This window comes from Pseudophryne corroboree, chromosome 5 (assembly GCF_028390025.1).
Source record: "Pseudophryne corroboree isolate aPseCor3 chromosome 5, aPseCor3.hap2, whole genome shotgun sequence".
Lineage (NCBI taxonomy): Eukaryota > Metazoa > Chordata > Amphibia > Anura > Myobatrachidae > Pseudophryne > Pseudophryne corroboree.
Window position 1 is genome coordinate 535,827,787 of NC_086448.1, and position 13,330 is coordinate 535,841,116.

The 13,330-nt window shown below is 44.3% G+C and overlaps 1 pseudogene; it reads left to right on the top strand.

Moving 5' to 3' along the window:
• The first annotated feature begins 7,154 nt into the window (after positions 1-7,154).
• Positions 7,155-7,273, top strand: LOC134930879 (5S ribosomal RNA; annotated as a pseudogene).
• The last annotated feature ends 6,057 nt before the right edge of the window (positions 7,274-13,330 follow it).

The window sequence follows — 13,330 nt, forward strand, 5'->3', positions numbered from 1 at the left end:
CCTCATTGCGCCTCTTTTTTTCTTTGCGTCATGTGCTGTTTGGGGAGGGTTTTTTGGAAGGGACATCCTGCGTGACACTGCAGTGCCACTCCTAGATGGGCCCGGTGTTTGTGTCGGCCACTAGGGTCGCTTATCTTACTCACACAGTCAGCTACCTCATTGCGCCTCTTTTTTTCTTTGCGTCATGTGCTGTTTGGGGAGGGTTTTTTGGAAGGGACATCCTGCGTGACACTGCAGTGCCACTCCTAGATGGGCCCGGTGTTTGTGTCGGCCACTAGGGTCGCTTATCTTACTCACACAGTCAGCTACCTCATTGCGCCTCTTTTTTTCTTTGCGTCATGTGCTGTTTGGGGAGGGTTTTTTGGAAGGGACATCCTGCGTGACACTGCAGTGCCACTCCTAGATGGGCCCGGTGTTTGTGTCGGCCACTAGGGTCGCTTATCTTACTCACACAGTCAGCTACCTCATTGCGCCTCTTTTTTTCTTTGCGTCATGTGCTGTTTGGGGAGGGTTTTTTGGAAGGGACATCCTGCGTGACACTGCAGTGCCACTCCTAGATGGGCCCGGTGTTTGTGTCGGCCACTAGGGTCGCTTATCTTACTCACACAGTCAGCTACCTCATTGCGCCTCTTTTTTTCTTTGCGTCATGTGCTGTTTGGGGAGTGTTTTTTGGAAGGGCCATCCTGCGTGACACTGCAGTGCCACTCCTAGATGGGCCAGGTGTTTGTGTCGGCCACTTGGGTCGCTGAGCTTAGTCATCCAGCGACCTCGGTGCAAATTTTAGGACTAAAAATAATATTGTGAGGTGTGAGGTGTTCAGAATAGACTGAAAATGAGTGGAAATTATGGTTATTGAGGTTAATAATACTTTGGGATCAAAATGACCCCCAAATTCTATGATTTAAGCTGTTTTTTAGGGTTTTTTGAAAAAAACACCCGAATCCAAAACACACCCGAATCCGACAAAAAAAATTCGGTGAGGTTTTGCCAAAACGCGGTCGAACCCAAAACACGGCCGCGGAACCGAACCCAAAACCAAAACACAAAACCCGAAAAATTTCCGGCGCTCATCTCTACTGAAATCTAGACAGGACTGGATTCTAGACTAGACACTGGACTGGGCCAAAAAAGAAAAAAAGTTTTATTTCTTTTTTGTGGTATGGCTGGTGATAATGTTAGGTTCCTGGTGCTCAGAACAAGGGAGAGGTTATGAAGCGAGTCCAGAGCACCAGGACGGAACGCTGGGAAAGGGGAATGGAAAGGGAATAGCCCCTGGCGCCCTATCTCCGTTGTCTCACCCGTGCTGTCAGCACACTCCTGCGAGACTATGGTTGCTTGAGCCCATGGCAGCCGCGTTTGAAGGGCGGATTACGTCTGCCCAACTTCGATGCCCCCTCAGGTCTTAATGAGAGACAAAGAGTGAACCGAGACAGGGTGATAACAAGGGGCCCTCTGACTAAACTACAAGGCCAGGGGCTACTAACAAACCTAAAACCAAAGTATGTGCGGCTTGCCGCCAAAGGAAAAGAACAACAAAGGAAATGCTGACCACACGCCGACACAATACTTTTGTGTACCGGCGGTGACAGCATAAGCAGAACCCTCTGCAAAACACCAGTGACAGAAATAATAAGGGAATACCGCGGCCTAAGCCAACGGACGCGGCCGTGCCGCTACTCACGGAACCGGTACGAATACTGGCAAACGGACAGGAACTCCCAATGCTGCTGACACAGACTCTCAGAACTGGAGGACAGGCAGAATCCCAAACGACAGACCGGTGGACACCAAGAAGCCAGAAACTTGCACAGGCAAAGGTACTGGACCTCAGGACAGGAACGCCTCACGGCAGGACACGGGATCAGACATAGGAATCGACACAGGGACTGACACAGGAATCGACACAGGAAGCTCAGGAACCAAGCTCAGAACTCAAGCAGACTGAAAACCCAGGAATATCACCAGCATCTGTAAATTGCAAACAGCCAGCATATAACAGAGAGGCCTAATTAATAATCCCATGCAGCTGCCTTGTTGCATGATTCCAAACTGACCAGATGCAATTAGCAGCCAGGTGAGGCTGAACACAAGGGAACAAGCTGCAATTACACAGACTCACCAGCGGCAGCAGACAAGAGTATTCTAAAACAGAGCAACAGGAAATCTTGGCATGCAAGACAACTTTATAACATAAAATAGGAATGAACCACTACCTGTGGTTCATAACAGTTACAAGAGGAAGGGATTTACTGGTCAGTGGACTGCTTCCGCTGTCGCCCAAAGTTTTTGAACTTGTCACTGACTTATGATGAATGCGCTGCAGGTGACGTATAAGGGAGGATGTTCCGAGGTGGTTAACGTCCTTACCCCTACTTATTACAACTTGACAAAGGCAACACACGGCTTGACAAATGTTGTCCGCATTTCTGTTGAAATACTTCCACACCGAAGAGCTGATTTTTTTGGTATTTTCACCAGGCATGTCAATGGCCATATTCCTCCCACGGACAACAGGTGTCTCCCCGGGTGCCTGACTTAAACAAACCACCTCACCATCAGAATCCTCCTGGTCAATTTCCTCCCCAGCGCCAGCAACACCCATATCCTCCTCATCCTGGTGTACTTCAACACTGACATCTTCAATCTGACTATCAGGAACTGGACTGCGGGTGCTCCTTCCAGCACTTGCAGGGGGCGTGCAAATGGTGGAAGGCGCATGCTCTTCACGTCCAGTGTTGGGAAGGTCAGGCATTGCAACCGACACAATTGGACTCTCCTTGTGGATTTGTGATTTCGAAGAACGCACAGTTCTTTGCTGTGCTTTTGCCAGCTTAAGTCTTTTCATTTTTCTAGCGAGAGGCTGAGTGCTTCCATCCTCATGTGAAGCTGAACCACTAGCCATGAACATAGGCCAGGGCCTCAGCCGTTCCTTGCCACTCCGTGTGGTAAATGGCATATTGGCAAGTTTACGCTTCTCCGACGACAATTTTATTTTAGATTTTTGAGTCCTTTTTTTACTGATATTTGGTGTTTTGGATTTTACATGCTCTGTACTATGACATTGGGCATCGGCCTTGGCAGACGACGTTGATGACATTTCATCGTCTCGGCCATGACTAGTGGCAGCAGCTTCAGCACGAGGTGGAAGTCGATCTTGATCTTTCCCTATTTTTGGAACCTCAACATTTTTGTTCTCCATATTTTAATAGGCACAACTAAAAGGCACATCAGGTAAACAATGGAGATGGATGGATACTAGTATACTTATGGATGACGAGTGACTGCCGACACAGAGGTAGCTACAGCCGTGGACTACCGTACTGCGTCTGCTAGTATAGACTGGATGATAATGATATAAAATATATATATATCACTACTGCAGGACAGGTATATATTATATAATGACGGACCTGCTGGACACTGTCAGCAGCAGACTCCTAAACTACTAGTATGAAGAAGATAGAAAAAAAAACCCACCACAGGTAGGTATACAATTATGGATGAGCACTGCCGACACAGAGGTAGCTACAGCCGTGGACTACCGTACTGCGTCTGCTAGTATAGACTGGATGATAATGATATAAAAAATATATATATTTCACTACTGCAGGACAGGTATATATTATATAATGACGGACCTGCTGGACACTGTCAGCAGCAGACTCCTAAACTACTAGTATGAAGAAGATAGGAAAAAAAAAAACCACCACAGGTAGGTATACAATTATGGACGAGCACTGCCGACACAGAGGTAGCTACAGCCGTGGACTACCGTACTGCGTCTGCTAGTATAGACTGTATGATAATGATATAAAAAATATATATATATCACTACTGCAGGACAGGTATATATTATATAATGACGGACCTGCTGGACACTGTCAGCGGCAGACTCCTAAACTACTAGTATGAAGAAGATAGAAAAAAAAACCCCACCACAGGTAGGTATACAATTATGGACGAGCACTGCCGACACAGAGGTAGCTACAGCCGTGGACTACCGTACTGCGTCTGCTAGTATAGACTGGATGATAATGATATAAAAAATATATATATTTCACTACTGCAGGACAGGTATATATTATATAATGACGGACCTGCTGGACACTGTCAGCAGCAGACTCCTAAACTACTAGTATGAAGAAGATAGGAAAAAAAAAAACCACCACAGGTAGGTATACAATTATGGACGAGCACTGCCGACACAGAGGTAGCTACAGCCGTGGACTACCGTACTGCGTCTGCTAGTATAGACTGTATGATAATGATATAAAAAATATATATATATCACTACTGCAGGACAGGTATATATTATATAATGACGGACCTGCTGGACACTGTCAGCGGCAGACTCCTAAACTACTAGTATGAAGAAGATAGAAAAAAAAACCCCACCACAGGTAGGTATACAATTATGGACGAGCACTGCCGACACAGAGGTAGTTACAGCCGTGGACTACCGTACTGCGTCTGCTAGTATAGACTGGATGATAATGATATAAAAAATATATATATATCACTACTGCAGGTATATATTATAATATAATGAATGACGGACCTGCTGGACACTGTCTGTCAGCAGAATGCGTTTATAGAATAAAAAAAAAAAACACCACACGAGTGTTTAACTTTTTCAGGCAGACAATATACTGGTGGTCACTGGTCAGTCACACTGGCAGCAAAAGTGTGCACTGTTATGTACTCCTGCTATAACTGCTCCCCAGTCTCCCCCACAATTAAGCTGTGTGAGCAGTGAGCACTCAGCACAGTCAGATATACATAGATGATATTATCATGCAGCACACTGAGGCTGAGCACAGATATGGTATGTGACTGTGTATCGTTTTTTTTCAGGCAGAGAACGGATTTTAAATAATAAATAAAACTGGTGGTCACTAGTATAACTATCAGCAAAACTCTGCACTCTCTGAGTACTCCTAATGCTCCCCAAAATTACTAAAATTAAATTACTAGTAAATCAAGTGTCTCACTCTCTATCTAAACGGAGAGGACGCCAGCCACGTCCTCTCCCTATCAATCTCAATGCACGTGTGAAAATGGCGGCGACGCGCGGCTCCTTATATAGAATCCGAGTCTCGCGATAGAATACGAGCCTCGCGACAATCCGACAGCGGGATGATGACGTTCGGGCGCGCTCGGGTTAGCCGAGCAAGGCGGGAAGATCCGAGTCTGCCTCGGACCCGTGTAAAAAGGCTGAAGTTCGGGGGGGTTCGGATTCCGAGGAACCGAACCCGCTCATCTCTATATATTGTATTATATTATATATACTTGTATGAATGATCACTTTCTGTATTAATGTAGCTCATAATCACTGTTAATGGGCATAAAAGCCATTTATCTGTGAAATTAAATATTAATTGTGACAGATATTCTTTCCTGGAGATTATGATTCACTGATATTGTTCATAAAAATGGGAAAAGCCTCCTAAATTCTTGTCATCACCATTTGTAGCACTTGCTGTCATGTTGCCATGAAATAACTTTTCCACAGCAGTCAGTTACTTGCAGTTTTAAACATATTGCACTGTAGGACTATTGTGTATTTTTGATTTTTATTGAACACCTTTGCCTTTCAAAGCAGCAGATGTGTTGGAATCTTTATATTATTTATGAAGAAGTGTCTATAGTAAGGCTTTGTGATGTGTTGGCATGGAAGAGGATGAGTAGGTACTGCATCTCGTGCTTCCAGCATTATTGCTGTTATATCGTAGACTGGGATAGAAATCATTCACAACATCCCAAGAACAGCTAATAGTGGGAACAGACATGTTCCTCCTCATGTCTCAGTCATTTCTTAGAGAGCAGAGTGCATGGGAGTAAACAATCTTCTATGTCTAAATAGTTGAACCAAACCACTACACCATGGGTCATATGTAATGGGACCTGAGTTTGCTGGAGGTGCGGGATGCCAAACGATCTCAGTTGTTTTTTCAAAGTGGCAATCATTTAAAAGTAGTGATGAGCACCGGAAATTTTTCGGGTTTTGTGTTTTGGTTTTGGGTTCGGTTCCGCGGCCGTGTTTTGGGTTCGAACGCGTTTTGGCAAAACCTCACCGAATTTTTTTTGTCGGATTCGGGTGTGTTTTGGATTCGGGTGTTTTTTTCAAAAAACCCTAAAAAACAGCTTAAATCATAGAATTTGGGGGTCATTTTGATCCCAAAGTATTATTAACCTCAATAACCATAATTTCCACTCATTTTCAGTCTATTCTGAACACCTCACACCTCACAATATTATTTTTAGTCCTAAAATTTGCACCGAGGTCGCTGGATGACTAAGCTCAGCGACCCAAGTGGCCGACACAAACACCTGGCCCATCTAGGAGTGGCACTGCAGTGTCACGCAGGATGGCCCTTCAAAAAACTACTCCCCAAACAGCACATGACGCAAAGAAAAAAAGAGGCGCAATGAGGTAGCTGTGTGACTAAGATAAGCGACCCAAGTGGCCGACACAAACACCTGGCCCATCTAGGAGTGGCACTGCAGTGTCACGCAGGATGGCCCTTCCAAAAAACACCCCCCAAACAGCACATGACGCAAAGAAAAAAAGAGGCGCAATGAGGTAGCTGTGTGACTAAGATAAGCGACCCAAGTGGCCGACACAAACACCTGGCCTATCTAGGAGTGGCACTGCAGTGTCACGCAGGATGGCCCTTCCAAAAACTACTCCCCAAACAGCACATGACGCAAAGAAAAATGAAAGAAAAAAGAGGTGCAAGATGGAATTGTCCTTGGGCCCTCCCACCCACCCTTATGTTGTATAAACAGGACATGCACACTTTAACCAACCCATCATTTCAGTGACAGGGTCTGCCACACGACTGTGACTGAAATGACAGGTTGGTTTGGACCCCCACCAAAAAAGAAGCAATTAATCTCTCCTTGCACAAACTGGCTCTACAGAGGCAAGATGTCCACCTCATCATCATCCTCCGATATATCACTGTGTAAGTGATTATTACTGTACCTGTCAGCAACTATTGGATAATCTTTTATGGTTAACCGTCCAGGCAATTCGTGTGTGGGAAATTTCTGGTCCACATGCTTTGTATTATACAGCGCAGGTGTATTACTGTCACCTCTTTTGGCCTCAATATCGGCCACTGCCTATGCTGATAGGTATTTTCTTGACTTTCTACAGTCATACCATGCTGGACATGCCCGATCTCGCCTGATCTTGGAAGCCAAGCAGCATTGGGCCTGGTCAGTACCAGAAAGGGTGATCCTCTGGGAATACCGGGTACTGTAGTATTAAGGAATATACCCTCCGCTGATCAGCAGATTTCATCACAATTAATTTTGTCATTCATTTACCCCAGCTGACCCTCTTTATAGGAGTCCTGATCCATACAAGCCGGCTTCCTGCTATCTCTTTTATGACTATACAAGTGTATTGATTATCATAATTACATAGAGATAACAGGAACATTATATTTTCGCTTCTGACAAACGTCTAACATTAAATACTCGCTTACAAATCAGTGGGTTTACAGTTATCTTCCTGTCACCCTCTTTATTTAAGTGAGTCACACTTTACTTCATCGTCACTACAATTTTGCTTAATACTTGTTTTAATTTATACTGCTGATACACAGCTATAATTTTACAATTTTTTCGTCTGTGAATACCATTAAAAGTTAAGTTTTATCTAATTCTACATACAAACTACAATCTCCTATCTATTCTTCCAATTTTCTATCAATCTATAGAAATTAAGTGTGCCCCTGAGAGACATAATAGTCCTCTTCTTTTTTGCTTCTTTGCAAAACAATCCCTTACCAGTTTGCTTTTGAACTAATGTCTGGGAGCACCACCAACCTTGATCTACTTCAAAAGCCTTAATAGGCGAAGTCAGTAGCTTTATGTTGGTCTCAGTATATTTGCCTTATATGTCATATATGTTATATAACAATTGAATGACAATTAGTGTACAATCAGGACCAGTGCAGATTCCAGAAAAAAAAACCCACCCAATAAAGTTCAAAAGGTTGCAGAACCTTGCACAACGTTGAAATCATTCTCCACTGCGCTTGAGACAGGTGCATTCCACCTCCTATATCGTGCTCAGTTGTATAGGCTTGAATGGCCTTTTGCTGCTCCTCCAACCTCTGAAGCATATAGAGGGTTGAATTCCACCTCGTTACCACTTCTTGCTTCAGATGATGGCAGGGCAGGTTCAGGCGTTTTTGGTGGTGCTCCAGTCTTCTGTACGTGGTGCCTGTACGCCGAAAGTGTCCCGCAATTCTTCTGGCCACCGACAGCATCTCTTGCACGCCCCTCTCGTTTTTTAAATAATTCTGCACCACCAAATTCAAGGTATGTGCAAAACATGGGACGTGCTGGAATTTGCCCAGATTTAATGCACACACAATATTGCTGGCGTTGTCCGATGCCACAAATCCACAGGAGAGTCCAATTGGGGTAAGCCATTCTGCGATGATCTTCCTCAGTTGCCGTAAGAGGTTTTTAGCTGTGTGCGTATTCTGGAAAGCGGTGATACAAAGCGTAGCCTGCCTAGGAAAGCGTTGGCATTTGCGAGATGCTGCTACTGGTGCCGCCGCTGCTGTTCTTGCGGCGGGAGTCCATACATCTACCCAGTGGGCTGTCACAGTCATATAGTCCTGAGCCTGCCCTGCTCCACTTGTCCACATGTCCGTGGTTAAGTGGACATTGGGTACAACTGCATTTTTTAGGACACTGGTGAGTCTTTTTCTGAGGTCTGTGTACATTTTCGGTATCGCCTGCCTAGAGAAATGGAACCTAGATGGTATTTGGTACCGGGGACACAGTACCTCCAACAAGTCTCTAGTTGGATCTGCAGCAATGATGGATACCGGAACCACGTTTCTCACCGCCCAGGATGCCAAGGCCTCAGTTATCCACTTTGCAGCAGGATGACTGCTGTGATATTTCATCTTCCTCGCAAAGGACTGTTGGACAGTCAATTGCTTGGTGGAAGTAGTAAAAGTGGTCTTACGAGTACGACTTCCCCTCTGGGATGACCATCGACTCCCAGCAGCAACAACAGCAGCGCCAGCAGCAGTAGGCGTTACACGCAAGGATGCATCGGAGGAATCCCAGGCAGGAGAGAACTCGTCAGAATTGCCAGTGACATGGCCTGCAGGACTATTGGCATTCCTGGGGAAGGAGGAAATTGACACTGAGGGAGTTGGTGGGGTGGTTTGCGTGAGCTTGGTTACAAGAGGAAGGGATTTACTGGTCAGTGGACTGCTTCCGCTGTCGCCCAAAGTTTTTGAACTTGGCACTGACTTATGATGAATGCGCTGCAGGTGACGTATAAGGGAGGATGTTCCGAGGTGGTTAACGTCCTTACCCCTACTTATTACAGCTTGACAAAGGCAACACACGGCTTGACAAATGTTGTCCGCATTTCTGTTGAAATACTTCCACACCGAAGAGCTGATTTTTTTTTGTATTTTCACCAGGCATGTCAATGGCCCTATTCCTCCCACGGACAACAGGTGTCTCCCCGGGTGCCTGACTTAAACAGACCACCTCACCATCAGAATCCTCCTGGTCAATTTCCTCCCCAGCGCCAGCAACACCCATATCCTCCTCATCCTGGTGTACTTCAACACTGACATCTTCAATCTGACTATCAGGAACTGGACTGCGGGTGCTCCTTCCAGCACTTGCAGGGGGCGTGCAAATGGTGGAAGGCGCATGCTCTTCACGTCCAGTGTTGGGAAGGTCAGGCATCGCAAACGACACAATTGGACTCTCCTTGTGGATTTGTGATTTCGAAAAACGCACAGTTCTTTGCTGTGCTTTTGCCAGCTTGAGTCTTTTCATTTATCTAGCGAGAGGCTGAGTGCTTCCATCCTCATGTGAAGCTGAACCACTAGCCATGAACATAGGCCAGGGCCTCAGCCGTTCCTTGCCACTCCGTGTGGTAAATGGCATATTGGCAAGTTTACGCTTCTCCGACGACAATTTTATTTTAGATTTTTGAGTCCTTTTTTTACTGATATTTGGTGTTTTGGATTTTACATGCTCTGTACTATGACATTGGGCATCGGCCTTGGCAGACGACTTTGATGGCATTTCATCGTCTCGGCTATGACTAGTGGCAGCAGCTTCAGCACGAGGTGGAAGTCGATCTTGATCTTTCCCTATTTTTGGAACCTCAACATTTTTGTTCTCTATATTTTAATAGGCACAACTAAAAGGCACCTCAGGTAAACAATGGAGATGGATGGATACTAGTATACTTATGGATGGATGAGCGACTGCCGACACAGAGGTAGCTACAGCCGTGGACTACCGTACTGCGTCTGCTGCTAATATAGACTGGATGATAATGATATAAAAAATATATATATATCACTACTGCAGCCGGACAGGTATATATTATATAATGACGGACCTGCTGGACACTGTCAGCACTGCAGACTCCTAAAGTAAGCTACTAGTATCAAGAAGATAGAAAAAAAAAAAACACCACAGGTAGGTGGTATACAATTATGGATGGACGAGCGACTGCCGACACAGAGGTAGCTACAGCCGTGGACTACCGTACTGCGTCTGCTGCTATATAGACTGGATGATAATGATATAAAATATATATATATATCACTACTGCAGCCGGACAGGTATATATTATATAATGACGGACCTGCTGGACACTGTCAGCACTGCAGACTCCTAAAGTAAGCTACTAGTATCAAGAAGATAGAAGAAAAAAAAACACCACAGGTAGGTGGTATACAATTATGGATGGACGAGCGACTGCCGACACAGAGATAGCTACAGCCGTGGACTACCGTACTGCGTCTGCTGCTAATATAGACTGGATGATAATGATATAAAAAATATATATATATCACTACTGCAGCCGGACAGGTATATATTATATAATGACGGACCTGCTGGACACTGTCAGCACTGCAGACTCCTAAAGTAAGCTACTAGTATCAAGAAGATAGAAAAAAAAAACACCACAGGTAGGTGGTATACAATTATGGATGGACGAGCGACTGCCGACACAGAGGTAGCTACAGCCGTGGACTACCGTACTGCATCTGCTGCTAATATAGACTGGATGATAATGATATAAAAAATATATATATATCACTACTGCAGATGGACAGGTATATATTATATAATGACGGACCTGCTGGACACTGTCAGCACTGCAGACTCCTAAAGTTAACTACTAGTATGAAGAAGATAGAAAAGAAAAAAAACCACCACAGGTAGGTATACAATTATGGACGAGCGACTGCCGACACAGAGGTAGCTACAGCCGTGGACTACCGTACTGCGTCTGCTGCTAGTATAGACTGGATGATAATGATATAAAAAATATATATATATCACTACTGCAGGACAGGTATATATTATATAATGACGGACCTGCTGGACACTGTCAGCATGCAGACTCCTAAAGTAAGCTACTAGAATCAAGAAGATAGAGAAAAAAAACACCACAGGTAGGTGTTATACAATTATGGATGGACGAGCGACTGCCGACACAGAGGTAGCTACAGCCGTGGACTACCGTACTGCGTCTGCTGCTAATATAGACTGGATGATAATGATATAAAAAATATATATATATATCACTACTGCAGCCGGACAGGTATATATTATATAATGACGGACCTGCTGGACACTGTCAGCACTGCAGACTCCTAAAGTAAGCTACTAGTATCAAGAAGATAGAAAAAAAAACACCACAGGTAGGTGGTATACAATTATGGATGGACGAGCGACTGCCGACACAGAGGTAGCTACAGCCGTGGACTACCGTACTGCGTCTGCTGCTAATATAGACTGGATGATAATGATATAAAATATATATATATATATATCACTGCTGCAGCCGGACAGGTATATATTATATAATGACGGACCTGCTGGACACTGTCAGCACTGCAGACTCCTAAAGTTAACTACTAGTATGAAGAAGATAGAAAAAAAAAAACCACCACAGGTAGGTTAACAATTATGGACGAGCGACTGCCGACACAGAGGTAGCTACAGCCGTGGACTACCGTACTGCGTCTGCTGCTAGTATAGACTGGATGATAATGATATAAAAAATATATATATATCACTACTGCAGGACAGGTATATATTATATAATGACGGACCTGCTGGACACTGTCAGCACTGCAGACTCCTAAAGTAAGCTACTAGTATCAAGAAGATAGAAAAAAAAAACACCACAGGTAGGTGGTAAACAATTATGGATGGACGAGCGACTGCCGACACAGAGGTAGCTACAGCCGTGGACTACCGTACTGCGTCTGCTGCTAATATAGACTGGTTGATAATGATATAAAAAATATATATATATATCACTACTGCAGCCGGACAGGTATATATTATATAATGACGGACCTGCTGGACACTGTCAGCACTGCAGACTCCTAAAGTAAGCTACTAGTATCAAGAAGATAGAAAAAAAAACACCACAGGTAGGTGGTATACAATTATGGATGGACGAGCGACTGCCGACACAGAGGTAGCTACAGCCGTGGACTACCGTACTGCGTCTGCTGCTAATATAGACTGGATGATAATGATATAAAAAATATATATATATCACTACTGCAGCCGGACAGGTATATATTATATAATGACGGACCTGCTGGACACTGTCAGCACTGCAGACTCCTAAAGTAAGCTACTAGTATCAAGAAGATAGAAAAAAAAAACACCACAGGTAGGTGGTATACAATTATGGATGGACGAGCGACTGCCGACACAGAGGTAGCTACAGACGTGGACTACCGTACTGCGTCTGCTGCTAATATAGACTGGATGATAATGATATAAAAAATATATATATATCACTACTGCAGCCGGACAGGTATATATTATATAATGACGGACCTGCTGGACACTGTCAGCACTGCAGACTCCTAAAATAAGCTACTAGTATCAAGAAGATAGAAAAAAAAAACACCACAGGTAGGTGGTATACAATTATGGATGGACGAGCGACTGCCGACACAGAGGTAGCTACAGCCGTGGACTACCGTACTGCGTCTGCTGCTAATATAGACTGGATGATAATGATATAAAATATATATATATATCACTACTGCAGCCGGACAGGTATATATTATATAATGACGGACCTGCTGGACACTGTCAGCACTGCAGACTCCTAAAGTTAACTACTAGTATGAAGAAGATAGAAAAAAAAAAACCACCACAGGTAGGTATACAATTATGGACGAGCGACTGCCGACACAGAGATAGCTACAGCCGTGGACTACCGTACTGCGTCTGCTGCTAGTATAGACTGGATGATAATGATATAAAAAATATATATATA